Below are 20860 nucleotides of genomic sequence, written 5' to 3' on the forward strand. Positions count from 1 at the left end.
AAGTTTGAATAGTTTTTTGCTTTCAATAAACAAGCTGGCTGGCCTGGCAGGTCTTCCAAGACTTGCCCCCTTCTGCTGTATTTTTGGTTCCATCTTTCAGCAAATCAAACAGTTGACATGAAAGGACATCAATCATAGTTATTCCTTGGGATGTATAAAATATGTACATTCCGAGCCTCTTGAAAAGCATTAAGCAGCTGTGGTTAACATTCAAACTACAAATATGTTAAATATATTTTGAATTTTGCAACATTCGCTATTCCAGTCGTTAAATGAACTTTGCAGGTGTTCAAATACACTGCTAATCCTGGGGTTTTGACTAAGACTGTTAGCAATATTAAACTGAAACTCTGAAACCCAGGCACACTAAATAAGCTAAAAAAAATAAGTGTTGATAAGTGATTTGAGTTATGCTACAACCAGAATATTTGCTGAAGAGGAAAAAATAAAATCACTTAAAAAAATCTCAGCAGCTTGATTTTAAGTGTAGTACCAGATTCAACCACTTTATGGGTCTTCCTGTTTCCCTTTCATGTAAACACATTCCTTAAAAGAATACAAATCCCTGAATATGTTTCTCATCACTATGTTTTTTATTGAAGTTCTTTTTGTTAATGCTAATCTCTAATATTCTCATTGTCATAAGCCATATGCAATGCAAAAGCGATACGGAGAAGGGCTGGTTCCCATCAAGGCAAGTGCCAGGGTTTCATTAACTTTAGGAATATGTCACAGAGTCATTCTCAATGTTAAAAAACCTTTGCACCTACACAGCCTTTCCCCTTACAATTTACCTTTGTAGCCTCTCATTCTAAAAAAAAAGAAGATCCATAAACCGCAACAAAGGATCCCTAAACAGAATCATGTGCTTATTTGAATAGAGACAATTACTTTTGTAAACTGGGAGTTCTAAACAACACATAAATCCTAAGGGGGATAGTTTAGTCATTTTGAAATGCAGCCATTTCTGCTAGGAAACTTACAGGAGCAGCATCCTAATGAAAACAGAAAAAATGCATTTTGGTAGGCATGTGTTCATGGCACGGGAGATAAAGAGTGAAAGATGCCTGCTGTTATCCCCCTGAGGTGCAGCATACTTTGCAGCGCAAGCACCGGTCAAGGAGCCAAGGCCTTCAGTATAATTTTTCTTCTCCCATGGAATTCCCTTGTTTCTGGTCTGTCTGTTATGGCTTGTGCTTCAGGCTCTGTCTGTGCAATGGGAGGAGAAGCGGTGACAGGCCCGGGGGATTGACCCTGGCCCATTGAGGTGCAGCCACCCCTTGATGGGCAGCAGAAATAGGGGGAGAGCATTAGCAGATGAGAAATCACGCTTCACACCTTGCACCAGGCCAACTCAGACAAAAAAACACTGCCACCCGTAATACCCAGACTCCTGCTGCCTTTTGCAGTTAGGTAGCAAGATCCCCCTTCGTGGGATTATTTGTTCGTATTACATGGGTTGCCAAGTCTTTGCTAGAGCTGTTGACCGCTGCAGTGCAAATGGGCATTAGACTACAGGTGAACACACTGGTTTTATGGAGCACAATGCTTAGGACCACTTCAGGCATAAATTTTCTCATGAAAGAGAAGACAGAGTGTTGCTCAAGGAATACTGCTCCTTACTGTAAGGTTTTGCTGCTTCACATTTGCCAGCTCAAGTTCTGACGTGATATGACATTGTGAACGTATGTCATTTTGTTAAGTCTTTTGAAGAAAAGGTTAGAGGACTGCGAAAACAAATGGAACTACATCTTTTTAAACCAATCGATCACTTAAGGCATAATTTCATGCCCAGAATAGCCTTTCTAGTTTTTTGTCTTTTTAGCACAAACAGCAGAACAGTACTACAATAAATTTAGGATTTATAGCTGCTGCTTTAAAGCCAGTCTTTAAGTACCATTTTTGTTTATGGTTTTAATAAGGTCATTTCATTGAAAAAGAAGTTCAAACTTGTATGCAGTAGCCATGTGACTTGTTTAGTCAATCACAGCACAGGATATTTTAAACCCATTTTACAATGGTGTATAAAAGCTTGTCTCAATAACCATCTGGAGAATATTGAGTTTCATAACTGGTAGGAATTATTCAATATCCTCCTCCCCACAGGAATAACAATTTCAAAATCTTCAAAGACTGATATCTAACTGGAGAAAAGGTATTTAATGTTGTTAAAACTGGAAATTGTGTAGAACTAAATAACTCTTTTTGATCTACCTGAAAAACGACTTTGTAGGCCAGGGAAATAGTTTCCCCAACTGTCAAGTTTTATATATAATCAACATTTCTTTCTCTTTTCATCATTGAATTATTTATTCCGCAGTGACCCCAAAAATGTCCTTTTGTGACTGGGGCTTAGGATACCAAGTTGATTAAATTAATGGGAAAGCTTTTGTTTTTCTTTTCAAAACTCGTAAAAAGAGCTTGCCTTTTTTGTTCTCCCATTTGGGACCAGCTTCCTGGCAGTCTTATGCATGTTCACAGGATCATGATGGTGAAAAGAAAACTTTCCTCCTAATGCTAAGGACCACTTCTGAGTAAGGAGGCAGAATTGTGCTTCTCAAGGCAGGAGGTGCAGCTGTGCTGAGGTCAGCGGAGACAGCTGGATCCCACCGAAGGACGCCGTGGGCGGCTGGAGGTCGGGGCAGCAGCTACTGACACCCTGGTGCTGGTGGGTGTCTCCTCTGCCAGCACGGAGGAGGGATATAAATTTCCGACTACTGAATCCCACGCTGCTCCTCAAAGACAGCTGAAATCACTATTTGTATATATGAAGAATGCCTCTTCTAGCTGCCAGTGCATACGCAGTACATCCCACACACAAACCTGCCCATAGTCTGTTCTTTTGCAAGCTTGCTTGGTGCTTACTGGCTACAGCGTCCTGTCACACTGAACTCAGCCAGCAAAGCATCACACAGTAATCTCTATTTCTGAAGCAAAAAAAGTTCCCACAAGAGAGAGTGGAGAGGTAAGTTACATTTCCCTGTCTATGGTGGGGAAATGGAATACGAAAAATTTGGAAAGAATAACTATCCCTTAACAAATCAGACTCCTGAAGCACAACACGACACACAGATTACACCTCGGAGAGGGGGTTAAAAATTAAATGGCATGTTAGTAACTACTACACATACAAAAACTGCTTAAGATTTACACATCTCAGTGCAACGTCTGCTCTTCCCCAACCGATTACCAATGCTCTCTTGGACACTAGAGCAAAAACCATCTCACTGAAAACTCACTAGTGCATGAACTTTTTTTTTTTTTTTTTAATTTGAGTGAAGACTTTTTATCAATATGAAAGGATGGTAACCCCCAGAGTAAACACGTATCTGTAAAATAGAGATTATGCGCTTAATAACGTTTAATATTTTGGCATCTCAAACCTCCTGTGTAGATCAGTCTGGGAGAGCGGTGTTTATTTTCTTGCTACATGTGAAAGTTCATTCTCAGTATCAAGTTTGTTTGGTCCACTAACTTTGTTAACCTTTGCATTTACTTCTGTATTTGATGGCCTTTCATGAGCAGCCACTTTAGTAGCCAGGATAGAAACAGTTACATCAGGGTTAGAGGTCATAGCCATTATGGGATTTCAACTTAAAACACTCACTGCTTTAGGGGGATCACAGTATGTTTATGATTAATTATTTTCTTTGTGAGAGTTTCTATGAACAAGATTATTATAGTAATATATAAACCATCTGGGCAACCTTTAATATCTACCTACTTTCTTGATGAAATAATAATCAAGACTTTGTGAAAAATCGCTCCCTACCTAACTAGACGCTACCAGAGCAACAGCGCTTTCCTCTTCGGAAGAATTCCAAGGAAGGATAAGTGGGGAAAAATCTACACCAAATGCAAGTGCATTTTTAACAGAACACAATCCTTTGCAATTTGATGCAAATTTAAGAGCTGTATAATTTTTTTTAATGACATACTTCTAGCTTTTTACATATTTTAAAAACACATGTGTAGATGAAATTTTCTGCGTAAGCTGATTTTTATACACCACTCCAGAATGTATTTTATTGAAGTCAAAACACCAAATAACATTTTAAAAAACTAATAATATTATATTTATATCTTTAAGAAATACATTCCCAATCTCACGGTTCAGATTCACAGTGCTCAAGAGACACTGAAATCATTGCTTAGAAACAGTATTTGCTGACTTCACCAGGGTAACAGTTTAATCCTTAAAGTAATCAACTTTCACCCTCTTCTTGGGTCTTTCGACTTTTAAGTTCTCACTAGTCTTTTTGAGAAAAACAGCTCTAGGAGACAGCTATTATTCTCCTCCATGGGATAGTCCACTTCATTCAGACAAGTAATATCATCTTCTGTTTACTCTCATCTGAAACAAGTGCACAGGGTCACCCTCTACACTCTGATGTTTTACCAAAGCAAAAGGAAAGACTCTGCAGCAGGACACAACAGAGCTCCGAAACCCAAATAACCTGGGAAGCAGACTTTGCATGCCTATTTATTTCTTGCATTTGATCCTCTTGAAAAAAAAAAAAAATCCCAATATCATGTCCTCAAAGCATTTCTCATAGGCTGAAACACTGTAATAGAGAAGTCAGCTTTGGACGGTATTTCCTTTTGTCTGTTTTTAAGTCAGGGGACAGATCCTCAGCTGGTGCAAACTCCATTGACCTCAGCTCATCTTTTGACTTGAAGAGCTGAACATCATATTTAGTAAGTACATATTAATGTTTTCAGGAGAAAAAATTATTGAAGCCGTTCAGAAGAACAACAAACAAACAAACAAACAAAAACAAAACCCCAAACGTAACCCACAGTGTTTTTCTTAGCGTGCTGTCCTAGCAGGACAGCAACCAAATTATAGGAACAAACCACAATACGTATGCAAAACAAAAGCCCTCCACAATTAAATCACTAGCCCTAAAATCTACTGGCTAAACAGTAAGGAAGCCAAGAGGGCTATACAAATTACCCTGACCGAGAGTCTGAAGTGACGATTCTTTTTGCAGCCCGCATCTCAGAAAAACCTACAAAAACTCGGCATTATGTCCTACTGCTTTCCAAAGCCCGACTTTGGCTCCTGTGAAAAAGTATCTATTCAAAGAATTGCTTGAGCTCCAATAACTCTCCAGGCTCAAAATAACAGTTGCACGCCACCGTTTTGTAACAACTAAAAGCCTCTGCCTTCCAGGAAGAAAGGTACATTTTGACTCCTTGTGACCCACTCATTGACTGACTCGTCTGCTCTCTTCAGCCTCTGCTGAGTGATGTGGTCATCCGAAATAAGCAGGGAGCTGGCTGCCGGTGCCAGCAGCCTGTAATGAGACCTCTGAAAGCAAAAAAAAAGAGAACCACAGTTTGCCTACAAACCCCTCGGCACATGGGTAGCCCTGAAAGATATATTGAGGAGCACATACTTCAAAACAAAAGCCCTCAGTAATTTAATCACTGGCCCTAAATCTGCTGGCTGCATGGTAGTTGACCAAAAAGTTTCCAAAATATGTGTCCAGAGGATCATCTTACCAGTCATTCACCCCAGCTACAATCAATAAGGCTGTTAAAAGATTTTAGCTGTATGCTGTAGCATCATCTGACACCTTCCCTTTTTGCTGGTGCTATACAGAAAACCTTGAAAATACATGTAGAGGGTGTATCTTTTTGATAGCTGTAAACCCCTGCTGGACACCAATGTAGAATTTTTGGGGAATATTTCCCCCACAAAATAGCTACTCGGGTACTTCGCTATGCTGAAGAGAGAACATAACTTCTTCACCCAGCTACACAGGTGCTCTTTGCTACCTGACCTAAATATCTCCTCTCCTTGGGTGAATAACACAAAGCATAGAAGCTGCTTGTATAACTGTTGCCTGACTCATGTGTGGGGTATGTCTGACAGCTCCAGGGATCACTGCAGTTTCTAGGACCACACCCAGAGGGAAAAAAACTTTTTTTTCTTTTTTTTTTTTTTTGCTACAACCATGCTTGAATTAGGATTGCTGTTTATCACTGCTTCTCAAAATTGGTTTTAGGTATTTGAATTCATTCAAATGCTGACATCAAGTCCCCAGCTGCCTGCTTCCTCTAAGGGATGTGACTCTATTTTCCTAAATCCCTTTGATATTGCAATTACACTTTAACCATAGGAACTCTCTGCCTATTGATTTTGGTGCCATTGGTAACACGCTGAAGTTCAGCTATTTGATCAAAACTGTAATATCATTTGGGAGCTCAGAGTTTGCTGAAAGCAGGCAGGGGTGTATACTACATTACTGATGAAGCACTCTTGTTCGGTCTCTCTTCTTTCTCTGAGATTGTTTTTTAGTGCATTTTTAGCTGATAAAGTTTTGAGCAGGGCTGCTTTGTTAGGAACAGGCTATCCACCCTGTGCTTGCTCATCACAATCTCAACCCAAACGCTGACACAGTGCTGCTGGTCGCAGCAAGCGCACCCTTTCCCTTCTCTCTTCGCTTTAAGCATGCTCTACGGTTACCAGCCACACCTCAGCCATCACTCCTCTGTTGCTGCATGCTGAAACTGAGGGCAGAGCAGGTCTCATATATGATAATTTCTGCCAAAACCAGTGGCTACCCTTAAGATGTAGGTTTGGAAGAAAAGGGTGGGATTCTTCTCGTGGGCACAGGTGTTACCACTCTACTTTTACTCCTGTTGGGTAAATTACTACAGCTGAGCTGGAATAAGAGGGAGTTTGACTACTTGCACCAGCTGAGGATCTGCCTTAGCTTGCATGGCTGCACCAGCCCATTTCCCTGTCTGTTTCTAAATTAAAGGATGAAGCCAAAGAATCCCCCCCCCTTTTTTTTTTCTCCCATGTTGATAAGGAGAATTGCTAGGGACAGGGGAGGGAGTGTTTCTGCTCCCTGAGAGGTGTCCTTCCTCTTGAAGAAAGGGGAAGGCACAGAGCTTCATGCAGGACTCGTGTCCCCCATGGTGTGTGGAGAGGAGTCATGCCACCCTTCTGAGCATGTCTTAAAACCGCAACACTACTTGCTGTGTGGTGCAGCAGCCAAATTTTCTTCTTTGCGTTACTTCGGATTGGGCACAGTGCAGGTAATTAAAACACAATCCATTACTGTGATAATACACCAATACGCATCCAGCAGACCTCATAAACCACAAACGCCCCTCAAAGTGGCACTGTAAGTGTTCTGCTCCGTACCAAGCACTCATGGTTTTTCTCTCCCCACTCCTCCTTGGGGCTTTCCATCACACCGTGGTGCCCCTCTCGGATCATATCCACCCTCTTGCTCATATCCTGGTTGTGAGGCACTCTACCTTCTGCAAAGCTTATTTTAGAAAGCCTGTCACATCCTGCCCACTCTATTTTTTATCCAGCAGAGGAAGACTTGACACTCCAATTTCTAGTAAAGCAGCGGGGGAGACCATTTGTTTCTTACCACTATATTTATTACGTTCAGTCTGCTGAGGGAGGCAGGAGGAGTGAGCAAAAGCAACGCTTGCTCCTATTCCCAAGCAATGTCAACTGGTCCTACTTGGCAGCTGCTAAGCCATCCTCTCCGCTGGATATTAAAAGATCCTGCCACTTTTCTGCTGTCTTAGAAACCCTGACGAGGACTTAAAAGGTGAACATGTGTTCCTACCCTGAAGTCAGACAGAGTTTCTCCTGGTGGCAGCATTAATACAAACCTCAAAGAAACTTTCCCAAAACTAAAATGAGAGCTGTGCTCAGAGGTCTCTCCAGAGGTCGAGCCAGTCACCTCCTAACACAAAGCAGGCCGAACCACGCGGGGTTGTCACTGGAGAAACAGCTTCTCAGGCGGTGCAAATTTGACAGATCTCTGCTGACTGGACTGCGGCAAGGCTGACAATTTACACCAGATGAGGGCCTGCCCTACAGCCTCTGAAGACACGGCCCAAGAGCCTGTCCTGGAAAACCGCGGCTGCTGCTGCGAGAGCTCTCCCCTTGCCGGCTGACGGGGAGGGAGCTGCGTTCCTACGCTGCCGACTGAAAGTGGCTCTGTGAATCTGTGAGCCCAGAGGCAGTAAAGCCCCAGGGGCACACCGGGAGGGCTGGAGGAGAGGAGACCCCTGTGCCTGGGAGCGGGTAGGAAGGATCAGGCGATGCTGAAGTGGCACTCGGATGGGGAGATGCACTTCCCAAAGATGAGGAGCCGCCTCCTGCTGCCTCCCCCTCATTTTGGCTCACACTGGGCACATGCTGTTTTGTAGAGTGTGGTACAAGATGCAGTACCGTCACCCCGGCTTTCCAGCCCTCCTGCAACCGCCCAGGAGCTGCTGCCTTTTTGGCTCAGGTGACCAGAGACCATTCAAGGTCTGGCTGAGCTGTGTTTGTTCAGAGAACAAACTGAGGAAGCGAGCTAAGTATTTATTTGGTACCTTTCTCTTCTGCCACAGAAAAAAGGCATGCTCGATCTCTCTGCACTCCACAGAAACTAATAGGAGCAAACAGCTTTCTTGCCCAGAAATCTACCTCTGACTTGACAACAAATGCAGGGCCCCAAATAAGTTATTTCTCTTGACTTCATTCCAATGAAATGCTCGATGCCTCTTCCCTTGCCGGAGCCTGCCTTTCTGCACCTTGCAGACATGCACATATGCCCTGAATCAGGTGCAGTTTACAGCCAGGCGTCGGGCTGTGGTGTGCCTTAGCTTCTGATTTGCCTCGCCTTTGAGTGGCAACTTCTTGCTTTTGGCTAAAACTGGAGTAAACTAGGAGAGGCTGCTTTTGCTTCTTTCTCTTCACTGCAGCTTAGTGCAAATTAAACACAACCTTCAAGAAAGAAAAAGAATAGGTGCAGAGAAGGAAATCTCCCAGATTTTCACTGACGGCAGAGGGGAGATTAATTTGAATGTGGAAACTGATTTGACAGCATTTTCACAACAGAAATGCACGACTTGTATTTTTCATTTTTAATCAATATATGTCCTAGGTACTGAAAGATGTCTATTTTAATTTTGTAATCTATCAGTCATTCTTCAATAACTTCTGTTATGGATTTATTGTTTCATATTTTCAAGGTGGCATGGCTGGCTCGCAGTGATAAAATGATGCTCATTTTATTGTGAACGTGAACATCCTGAATTTTCTTCTGTTATGAATTCTTGCACTACAATTTTTTCCATTGTAGTAAAAGTGATTAAAGTGACTCCGTGCCTGCTTGTCTCATCTTTTTTTAATTTTATGTTTTCTTTTTAAGTTCTATATTTAAGTAAGAATCAATGTAAAGCCTAGGAAGACATTTGATTCAAGTTCAGCAAAACCTCTCTGGTTAGTCATTATGGGGTCAGACAGTCTTACTGTTCATACTCTGAACTGTTTAAGGGAACTCCATGGCCTGAGATAGTGCGGTACCACCCTCGAGACAGGACATTTGAATCCTAAACAGCTGGTTCTCCAGACCGAAAATTCCAGAGTGCACCATGGATTAATTAACGAGATTATCTATTAGAAAAAGATCATTGATTAATTTTAAAACTGAATATAATTTTAAAAAAAAAAAAGTTCTTAAACTTATATATGCACATTGTGTTATGAAACCTGCAAATAGAAAAGTAGGCTGAGTTCTTCCAAGGCTGCGGGCTAAGACATATTCAAGATATATTAATTAATGTTATACCCAGCCACCTGATAACTTTACTCTCACTTAGGCTCCTAACCACAGCAGCAACCAGCAGGGAATGGCAGCTCTCCAAGCACTGACTAGAGGCAGCTTAAGTACACAGCAGCAATGTTACGTTTCTCTTGCTCAAGAACTAGAAAACTTCATAAAGGATGCATTCATTCTACTAAACCACAGTTTGCAGTCATTTGCCTGTCAAAATTGGTTGCATCTTTCACTTGAATAAATAAAGAAAACATGACAAAAAAAAAAATCAAAGAGAAAGAAATGGTGAGCAATACCCGTTCTAAGAATTACTAAGGTTCCTCCTTGAGCTTAGCTTTGTACTGTACTAAAAAAAAAAAATAAAAATAGTAAAAAAAAAATAAATCTAAAACCAGCAGAGCATGGAGAGGGCAAGAAGACCTATCAATTCAGCCCATATTGGATATTCACAGTAACAAAACAGCCTACTTCATGATTTTCTTGTATTCCTCTAGACTTAAGGCTTTTTCTGTCCCATTTCGAAGCACACCTAATGTTTCTCCCAGAAGCCACGTACAACTTTGCCAGACTTCGGCCCATTATGCTGAAATTCTCTGCACCAGGACTCTGCCTCAGGTTGAATTCATTTTGAAAGTTTCAGCTGAAATGGGTTGGTGGTTTGTTTGAACAAGCTTATTGAAAATATAACTTAGTCAGGAGGTAGGGTAATGATCCAACTCTCTCCTCTTCCCTCTCACAGAGGCTGACGAATGGTGAGCAGGAGCTGGTGGAAGGGCTTTGACCGCAGCTCAATAGTACTCCAGCTTCCCCAGGATGGTGCAGGGCTCTACTGGTCATCTCAAAAGGGGAAAATCAAAATTACCATCAAGTTAATGCATAGTAAAGTACACATCTATACACCTGTATATTTATTTATTTATAACAAAATACACTTGGAACCCCACCTGGAAACGAGGTCAACACTAATGGTCACTCTAGAGCAGAGTCTGTTCAAAGGCTTTATAAAAGGCAAAATATATCTCAGGTTTCTGGATTAGAAAAGCAATAGCTCATGAAAAATGTGCAGTTATAGGAGGTGTAGAGGCAGAAGGGTTGGAGCAAGAGACCTAAATTTGTTAGCTTCAGTCTTGACAGATGGAGAACTGGAAAAAAATCTGACAAGATAATGAAAATTGTGTAGCTATTAATATAGATGTCTAACACTTTTGGTATTAGCTTGTTCATATTCTGGTTTTATACCTTTGTTGTGTAGATCTAAGCACATTTTACAAGCTCAGGTATTTGTAATTTGCCATTTACAAGATGTAAAATCTAAAATTTACAGAATGCTAAAGATTCTAAAAGATTACATTAAACTGACCAAGGTGTAGCTTTTATGATCATTCGTATTAGTAAAAAAGTAAAAGTTTGGTTTGTTCAGTGTAAGAGTAGGAAATGGATCATGCAGCCAATACCACACCATGCTATAGAATACCTCATGAAAATATAAAGTGAAAGAAATCTGCAAAAAACCTTGGTGGACACACACACCAAAAAAGCTTTTCTATAGTAGATATTCCATAAAAGAAAATTGTATCTTATTATTAAATTGTTATAATGCAATTACAAGTTAATTTTAGGCATGTTAATTAAAACCGTTTTTTTCTTATAACAAGTCATAGTAAGCTTCTTAATGGATTTGCTCTATGTCTAGCTATACTGGTCAAATGTGACAACATAAGCACTGAGTGGAAAGAAATGGTCACCATTTATAAAACTGTAACTATTGTAGTGCAACAATTCTTTTTTCTTACTCCAGTGACTGACTTTTAACACAAGAAGTATTAACTAAAAGACTTTTGTTTTGAAAATTCCAAATACATAAGCAGTATCACTCTAGTAATGGTCTATTTAGAGCAAAATAACAATGTGATTATTGCGGTATGGCCAAAATTTACAGAGTGAAATCACGACATTTCTCCAGACTTCTCTGTGAATCAATTTGGGATCTTGTATTTACCCAGTATAACCTTTCAGCCCATTAGTTCAGCTGCAAAAGTCACATGAGAGCTAATTGAATTCCAGCACAGTCTCTAACAGGTGCATTTTATAACATGTCAGATCCCACAGTCAAATGATTAAAGGACAGCTCTCTACTGGGTTTCCAAGTAATAAACACCTATTTTCAATACAGAAAGCATAGAGAGGCTATACCAGCTGAAATAACGTACAAACCAGCTCTACTAGTGCTTATGTATCTCAGTGGAAAGTGCACAGACCAACACGTTCATCTCTTCCTACTGGTAGAAATTCAGTGAAAAGACAACCAAAAGTCTAGTTTCTAAGATGCTACACCCAAATCATGAAGGAATGGTCTGCTAATCAGATTAGTCTGTTGGCAAGACAAAAGCAGTTTGCATACAATGTTACGTACCTTTGAAATATTATCTCTCGCTGCCTTATGGCTAAACTGCTAAACTGTGGGCAAAGCTCTGATCAAGATATATTTGACCCTCCTATTTCCATGTCTGTTGAGTGTGCTTTCTAAAAAGTAAAACAGGTGTAAGTACAAGCTCTTTCACAATGATCTCATCAGGTCTCACAATCACAGAAGGCTTGTTCAATGCTAGATAGAAAAATTAAATCATCAAAACCCATTCATACACTCCATGTGAAATTATCATGATTTTTCATGGATTAAGAATACTTAGGGGAAATAAATTCAGTCCTGCAAAATGTAAACAACGATATTTTTAACCTGTTTTCTTGTTTGTCTGTTTGCCTGAAACCTTTCTCATTTTAGGACCTTCTCTGATCTGTCCTTCCTTTACTAACAATGCAGACTCAGCATCCTCATCACATGCTCAGGTCAGAAAGAGAGCTCTAATTTTCCCTGTGAACACATTTTGCTTACCTAAATTTTTCATTACTTTTGCTATATTATTTCGTTGTCTGTCAACCTGAGGATGAATAATATATTGGTACCCTTTTTTTCCCCGTTTTTTCCAATGACATTGTCCACAAACACATTCATTCTTACATGAACTCTTTCTCTTACGTGAAATAACTATATTTCTATATTGTCCTATCAGTGGAAAAAAATAATTTTAGAAAAATAGGAATTACATTAGAGCTTTCTCTGATTTAGGACTCTAGGTTAATTATGCCAGTTTAAACAAATTCTCATTTAATTATGTGAGTGTAAGGTGCCACTTTTTCCCACTGTCCAACCCAGTAGCGATCAACATATCTAAAAGCACACACATATAAATGTGCCTTGGCTGCTCCCAGGTCCTTAATCTTAAATGACATCAAAGGTGGAGTTATTCTAAGACCCTAGACTGAACTGGAACAACAGAGACCCGGCTGTGTCCACCCAGGAGCTGCCCCATACCACCACAGAGGTGCGACCTCTGGTAGAAGGGCAAGGTAGATAGATGGATGAGAGGGGTAACAACTTGAATGGAACTTTACCAGAAGGGGCTGGTAAATTTTGTGAAGCTGGGAGAAGTGATTGCTCTGTCTTGGATTCAGTATCACCTGAAAAAAATCCTATTTTAAGAGTGAAGAAGTACTGAAAGAGAAGGTTTCTTAAAGAAAAGCACTTATACAAAGTATACAAAGTTGAAACAAAGTTGATAAACAGATAATTATGAAGTATACAGGGATAATCTGACTGTTTTCAGGATAGACTGAACACCCAGATTTAACTGAGATCTCACAGCGTTGCTGAAAGTCCCAGATATTTTCTTCTAATGCACCTGTTGATTACATGCTGGCCATCTTCGGATCCACAACATGGTCAGCACAGCCACAGTCAATTCACAGTTACATTTTCAGTTTCACGTTTCTAACTAGGTACATAACTTCATATCCAGATTTTATTGATGTTTCTTCTCCGAATTTAGTAGATGCCACCTGTAGACTTTATAAAAGCACCTGTAGCTTGAGAGAAGGAGTAAAGAATTTCCTATGTGCGAGCAGTATCACCCAGAATCTGCTATATAAATGCCATGGATGACATACTGTCTTAAAATATCCAACAGGTGATATGGCTGTCCATACCCACAACTGGAACTCAGTAGCTGTGCTAATGGGGTCCTGGCAGGAGGATTCTCCTGCATCCCCTGCCGAGCAGTGATCCCATGCTCACATTCATCTCCTACAAAATTTAGGACAGGCATTTGGATTGGTGAAATGAAGGTAGGATCTAATTACTTTTCACAGTGCAATTGATTTCTACTAAAATTAGTTGGTGTACAACTAATTCAAAGTCCTATTTGTCTGTCAGCGAAAGCAATGTTTCTTCACCCTTCACCCCACCCTGATGGTTCCTATCCCTGTTTCTCTCCTGCGCCTACCTTTACGCCTGATCTCATGTATGAAAAAAGAATATGCACCTAACCAAGCCAGTATGCCCAAGGAGTTATAAACCACAAACAAATACTATATTAAGAAAAAAGTATATTCCAGTTCTTCCTGGGCTGATCAGATTCTGCGAAACTGTTTATTAACGAGGGTGTACTCTCCGCATTAATTTTCACAGCTCATGACCTTGTAGTATGTCGTGAAGGGTCCTTGTGTGCCAGGCTTTTAGTGTGAATCATAGCCTGGATCTCCACAGTCTTTCTGATTTGCAATAAAAATCTCACTTCTTAGAGGAAAAAAAAACCTCACAACCTCCTCTCTCCATTGACAGTGGAGTATACAATGAGTTCCTTTGAAGAAAAAAAAAAGAATTTTTCCTCATTGAATTTTTGGGGGTTTGATGCTGTGGTTAGGATATCAAATAATGAATGTTATGTTAGGTGCTGCCAGAAATTTAAGAACCCCATAATTTTTTTTTATACTGGAAAAATCAGCTTTTTGCATGAGAGAATGGGAAAGCCTATTTTTCTTTGTCAAGCAGGGCAGCCTGTTTTCTTTTTGCCTCTCCCCTCACCCCCTTTGAGGTTCTTCCAGCCAGTTTGCTGTTATCCTTCACACAAAACAGCATCAAAAGTAGCATTCAAAGAAAGGAAGCAGCAAAAGATAAATTGCTGAAAATAAAGCCCGCTACTGGAAAATGTGCTTTCAAAGTTTCTGCAAGACTGTAAGGTCTACTTTTCCCCAGTGATGCTAGATTGTGAGAAAAGCGGTAGGGACAAACCTGCCTAGAGATTAATCTTTTTCAAAGCTACTGCATACAAAGGTATTTTTACGTAACTGTCATTCATGCTTAAAAAGGTAATCCTTTTAGAATCGCTATGTAGCTGAGCGTGATATTTTCTTAATTAAGATTTAATTGCAATTTATGTTTATACATATATACACACAAGTATTACTTCAAATAGTTTTCTCACTAGCAAATAGTCCTAATTTTGTTTATTTAAAAAAAAAAAAAGAGAATATTTGTTCTACACAAATACCAGTACCCCAGGAACTTCTTTTTTCTTTTCTCTTTTGTATGGTACAGTATCCTTGAATTTCATTCTGATGTTAATTTATTTCTTTATGAATACTGAAATTGCACCACCACCCTGGCACTCTTTATATACACCCTGTCACTACTAATAAGGTACATCTGGGACTACTGTTGTATTCTAGCAGAATTACACTGTCATTTAAGGTGGATGGCAACACAATTTGTGTCGCAAGCACAGTTTGTGGATATGAAGGAACACTAATCTCAGCCTGGTATTTTCAGCAAATGAAAGTGAATTGACAAAAGATTTTTAAATGGCCATAGTCCACGTTTTCTCTTTGAGTGGGAATGTGCTTCGTTTTGTTTTGTTTTGTTTTGTTTTAATTTTAAAATAAAGGGATAAAAGGATTGAAAATAAACTTCCTTTTCATGTCAGTTAACATGTCTATGTTTTTTTACTTTATGTTACACAGTTGAATTGACGAAAAAATGATTGCTTCTTTCAGAGGTTTTCTCCTGGCGCTTCGTCTCGCGCAGTGCTAATTGTACTATCTGGGGCGCTGTGTTTGCAGGGCTGGGCTCTCCGTGGCCTTGCTGCATCTGTGTTTACATCTCTCCTGTGACCGGTCAGAGGCCTGAGCCGGAGGGTTTCAGCCTCTTTCAAAACCAGTCCTGGCAGAGTTTAACCAAACCCAGCGTCACTGAGATCAGTTACTCCCAGGAGTTGATCCTGCTCAATTTCTACCTTCCACTGACATTTTGACATAAATAGGCAGGCAGCCCTGCGCTGGTCTGGAGATAGGAGGGCTGAAAAAAGTGTGAATTCAAACGGCTGTTGATAAATTGCTCTATGAGGCCTTCACTATTAATTTCTGTCAGTAGACAGCAAAATGGCAATGGCTGCTCAACATTGTTCCAAAAACAACACTTCCTGCGACAGGGCAGACCACACTACGCTGACAGATTGGAATCGGTCTTGCTCAATTGGCTATTGAGTGCTATCTAAAATTATACAGCTGGTGTTGAACAGGGGTATTGTCCTCACTCCACGTTATGAAGCTAAGCCCCACATAAATAACAAAGAGGGGATCATGCCCACATATCTGCTCACCAGAGCAGATGGGCCTTTGTAGCCTGCCTCTGGCAGGATTTGTCTTTTGTGAAAGAATTTCCATACATTTCCTTCTCTGAGCCCTTCCCGTTGGTTCCAGCTCTTGGAGTGGGTGATAAAACCTATAGGTCTGATTTTGCACGAGATTGATTTGGAAGCTGACAAATGGAGATGGCTGGAAGTGCTTTTCAGATACAAATGCCAAATTCTTTTTATCATTTTCTGTGGCCTTTGGATTCCCAACAAGAAGATATATGAGGTAGGGCCCAAGGACAGAAAATAGCTTGGTTTGGAAAGCAATGGACAAACAAGGGTCATTCACATAGCTGGTGGATGCAGACATAGCTGTCATCCTTCCCACCACAGACTTTAAACAGAAAACAAGATAATGCAGACAGGATTGTACTGTCTTCCCGGCCAGGTGTTATGTAGAAAGACCAACCTTGCAAGCTGACAAGCGGACATGACTGGCAGTGGGTTTGGGATGCATACTGAAATGTGCAAGATTAATTTACTAAACTATTAAAGCAGTGCTTATCATCAAAGTGCTTATCAAAGATTACAGAAGTTAAGGATTGAAGTACAAGTGATCAAAATCTCACTTGGTAAGTCCAAGGAAGAGCATCAGACAAAATGGCTACATTTATTTGCAGCATGGTGCTTACCCTGTGATCATGAAGTCCACTAAGTGCCCCAATTAACCTATGTGTATGTTAATTATAGTAAGGTACTGTAATCCATCATTAGTGTTTGCAAAATGAGCCTTCAGATTGAATGTGCTAGATACCAGTGACTACTAGTAGCATTAATACGAAACCCCCATTCACTGTGGTTGCTCAAAGTCTACCAATAAGGGCTGCGATGTCTGTGAAGCCCTTGGAGCCAGAAACAGCCCCCCAACACAAGTGCTGTACTCTGACTTGGGAAATCCACCCCTGCTGAGGAGTCGTGTGTTAGAAAAACAGCTCAGCAGGATTAATCCCTCGATTAACTTGGGAGCAGCAGTGCTGTGTTACTTGTTTGGGTCTGTACTACAGCGTGTCTATCAGTTTACCCACTTGTGTGGCACTACCTTGAGAAGCTCTCTCTCATGCTGCACTGGCTGGTGTAAACTTGCTCTTAATAATCTTCTTCTAAGGCTAGGTTAGCATCGTGCATCATGTTCAAGCAACAGGCTGTGAATTAGATCATAATTTTGGACATGTGCCCATCCAGACCACGAACTGGGTGTTTTATGGGAGATTTGTTCTCTCTAAAATTCCAGCAGTCAGTAGTAGGTTGCTAATTATAAAGGAAGCGAGTGACCTTCCCTCTTAGCATAAAAGTTTAAGATTGCTTTGTGGGAGTGTAAGAGGAAAAAAGAACTCGTTCCAGAAATGGTGGAAGTACAGAGTCAGTCAATTAAACAAGCCCATTCTCAACTCTTTCTGTAGACCATTTGGCTTACCCTTGGAGAAGGCCAAAGCCAGGTGATGCAAGTGAAGAAATACAATGTCTGGAAATGTCTGTTAGACTGAAGCATTAGATTAATAGTTGCAAAATGGAACTGACATTCACATGACTTCTCTTTAATATCCATGTTTTTTTAACAGACTTTCCCGCAAGGGCTCTTTCATACTGATTCCTGCAGTAGTGCCATTTGGTAATTGTTGCTTAAAAATGTTGTGACACCATGTCAAAATATTCCAGTAACATTCTTGGGAGACATAATTTTGTTTCTTTTCCATATACCTTTCCCAACTTGTTTCAGGGTTAGAGACATTTGTACGGGAATAAGACTTACTCTTTAGGGCTCTATTTTCTTAAAAGTTTTGCCCCACAATGGATCCCCTAATTTGAAAATGCAGAGGCCACTGTCACAGATGCAAATGAGGTGACTTCACAGGCAAATAGCTATGGCAATTACCAGCATGTACAATTACATAGTTTGCACCTACAACTGTGGTGATTATACAGCTCAGCTGGACATGTAACTGTTCACATATAGTGAATATGCAATTACATACTTGAGTGATATAGGATTTCCCCTTTGGACTTAATCTTTTCCTGCTGTTTATCATGCATATAAATTAATACATGTATATTCCTGGTGAGAAAAGAATGTGGTGACTGCTTATATCCTCATGGTTATTTTCTATAAAAATTATGAAGTGGTTGAAAAATCACATAACATGGACCAAACTTATCATATCCTGGATCAATTAAGTTCTGTGATTTCAGGTGAAGACCAATTAGTGGTAAATTAGAAACTCAAACAATAATTGCCTTAACTTCATATATCCACTTCTAAAATAATAATAATAATAATAATAAATTATTAAGATTATTAAGAAAGATATAAGAAAGAAAATATACCAGTGGTTTTCTTGTGTTTTAAATCATAGAGTACAGTAAACCAAAACTTTGGGAACCTTAGTTAGAAAATTATATTTATATGAAATAGAAATATTTGTCACAGTAGCAGTTATTTAAAAAATAAGGTGACAGCAATGAATTGTGCCTTTTTAAAAGACATATTAGAGTTCCCTGGAAGTTTCCAGTGCCCAAATGATCAGCCCTGTATCTTACATAATTGCAAAGGTTTTCCTGGGATGATGAGAAAGAATACTATGTCCAGAAGGCATAGCAAGGATGTTTGATTTTACATGAAATCTCCCTTTTGCTCCTGTAAAACAGAAAATATTGAGCAGGCTCTCACTGCTAAGCTACTGTTGTTCCTTATTGCATTACTTAAATGTAGTAACAAGTGAGGACAATAAGGACACTTTCATTACAAATTGACTAGGCAGAATATGAATTAGATACAAGAAAATGAAAGGAGTTCAGTTTGAAGAGATAAAGAGATTCAGTCCTGCTGTTTACTCCTGCTTCTAAAAGATAAAGGAGCCAGATAGCATTGCATTTCTCATGCTGTTTTTATATAGAATTATGATGTTACTTTTGGATCTAAGAATTACAGAGTGGATATGCTTAAAGATCCTTAAATATCCAGTCCGAATTTCTACCTCTGTGGTATATAAACACATCCAGGTGAGCAGCTGAAATTTGCTACAAATTTCTGTAAGAAAATGAAATTTAAAATATCCATTGTGGCTATGATCATGGCGAGCTTATTTCCTTAATACAGAAATGTCAAAAGAAGAAAGTACAGCTAATACCACTAAATTGCTGGTTTAAAGGTGTTGCCTGGTGTTGATTGACATGCATTCACATCGTCTGTCCTAACTTTGAGCTCCTAGTTCAAAAATTCTTGGCTTTAATTGACTTTCAGGAAGACTGCTATCTTGCTGGACCTGGAGAATGACATCATATTCTCCTTATCCTACAAGCTTTCTCATTACACCAGGCCTCTCAGCCCCTTTGGAGGATACAAGACTATTCCTCAGTTTTGGTGAACCCTGGTCTTTGTTCCGCGGTAGTTGGCATGAAATACAATGAGATAAGAAGAGTTACTATACTAAAAAGCAATCTTGTAGGAGACAGGAAGAATATTTATGTGGAGAAACAGCCAGACCATGACTTCTCAGTTCAAGTTTTTAATTGCTTTGCTCCTCCTAATTCCTTCTGGTAAGCAAGGCTACATCACTTTTCCCCCCCAGAACACCCTTACTCATTGTGAAATTTGCCTGAGAATGCACTGTGTCACCTGTCACTTTTGATACAACTCAGACCAAAGACAATTGTCACAGTACCTGAGCAGTTATTTTTTAACAACTACTTCAGGATTTAACCTCTCCATATAGAAAAATGAGACACAGAAATCATCACTTCTAATATCCTATTGCATGACCCCCAAGCAAAATGTCTGCTGTCTTTTGGTGTGAATTGTAATAGCAAAGAGTCTTGTGGGAAGAGGTTCATTGCGTCATATCATTCATAACTGTCTAAGTTCTTCCTCCCCCCCCAAGTAAAAAAAAACAACCCAGGAGTCATTTCAGTCCTTAGAACCAATCTGGACTAGACCCAAATAAGCAAACAGAGGCCTTGGATATTATATGCCGTAAAAAAAGCATCAGGTTTGCCACCATTATTAGAGCTGAAAGTTCAGTTTCTGCAATGAGATGTTACAGTGAGTAAGAAAACCATAATGGGCATATTGGCACGTCTCTGCTACTGCTGTAATTAGGCCAATCACAATAAATACTTGCTGAGTGTTTCTCTATTTAAAAAATGTCATTACATTGGACCTTCTGCTGGCTTTTAGACTTTTTGTCATGATTAAAGAAGTCTAGACTGGAAACAGACTACTTAGGCTAACAGGGGTGCTGTTTTCAAGGATGAGGAGGATGAGGAGGAAGGGAGCAAAGTGCACATCTACAAAACCAGCTGAATGACAAATGTTCCCTGAACAATTTCATACATTGTAATCCTAACAAAAAAGAAAGGAAAGCTAACTCATGCTGCTTTTCAAGAATATTTGGATGCATTCTTATATATTACCTTATATAAATACATATATACACCCCTTAAATACAAATATATACAATAGAAAATATTCAATTATAAATTAGTGTCTTGTGTTCTGTTTCATGTTCAGAAGTGAAGACAGCTCAGATAAGCCTTCATAGAAAATAGCTATGCTTTATCCAGTTCTATTCTATAAAAATTTCTCATTGTTTTATGTCATTGTTTATTATATACTTAAAAACTCTAACTTCGCTGTTTTTAAAATGAAAGCTAAGGATGCAACCCAAACCTGACTGAAGTTTACAGGAGTCCAGCAGGGACAAAAATTGCCTCTTATGACTAACTCTTCAGCTGTAGAAATGGAAGTTA

The sequence above is a fragment of the Rissa tridactyla genome, chromosome 2 (genome assembly GCF_028500815.1).
Source record: "Rissa tridactyla isolate bRisTri1 chromosome 2, bRisTri1.patW.cur.20221130, whole genome shotgun sequence".
Taxonomy (NCBI): domain Eukaryota; kingdom Metazoa; phylum Chordata; class Aves; order Charadriiformes; family Laridae; genus Rissa; species Rissa tridactyla.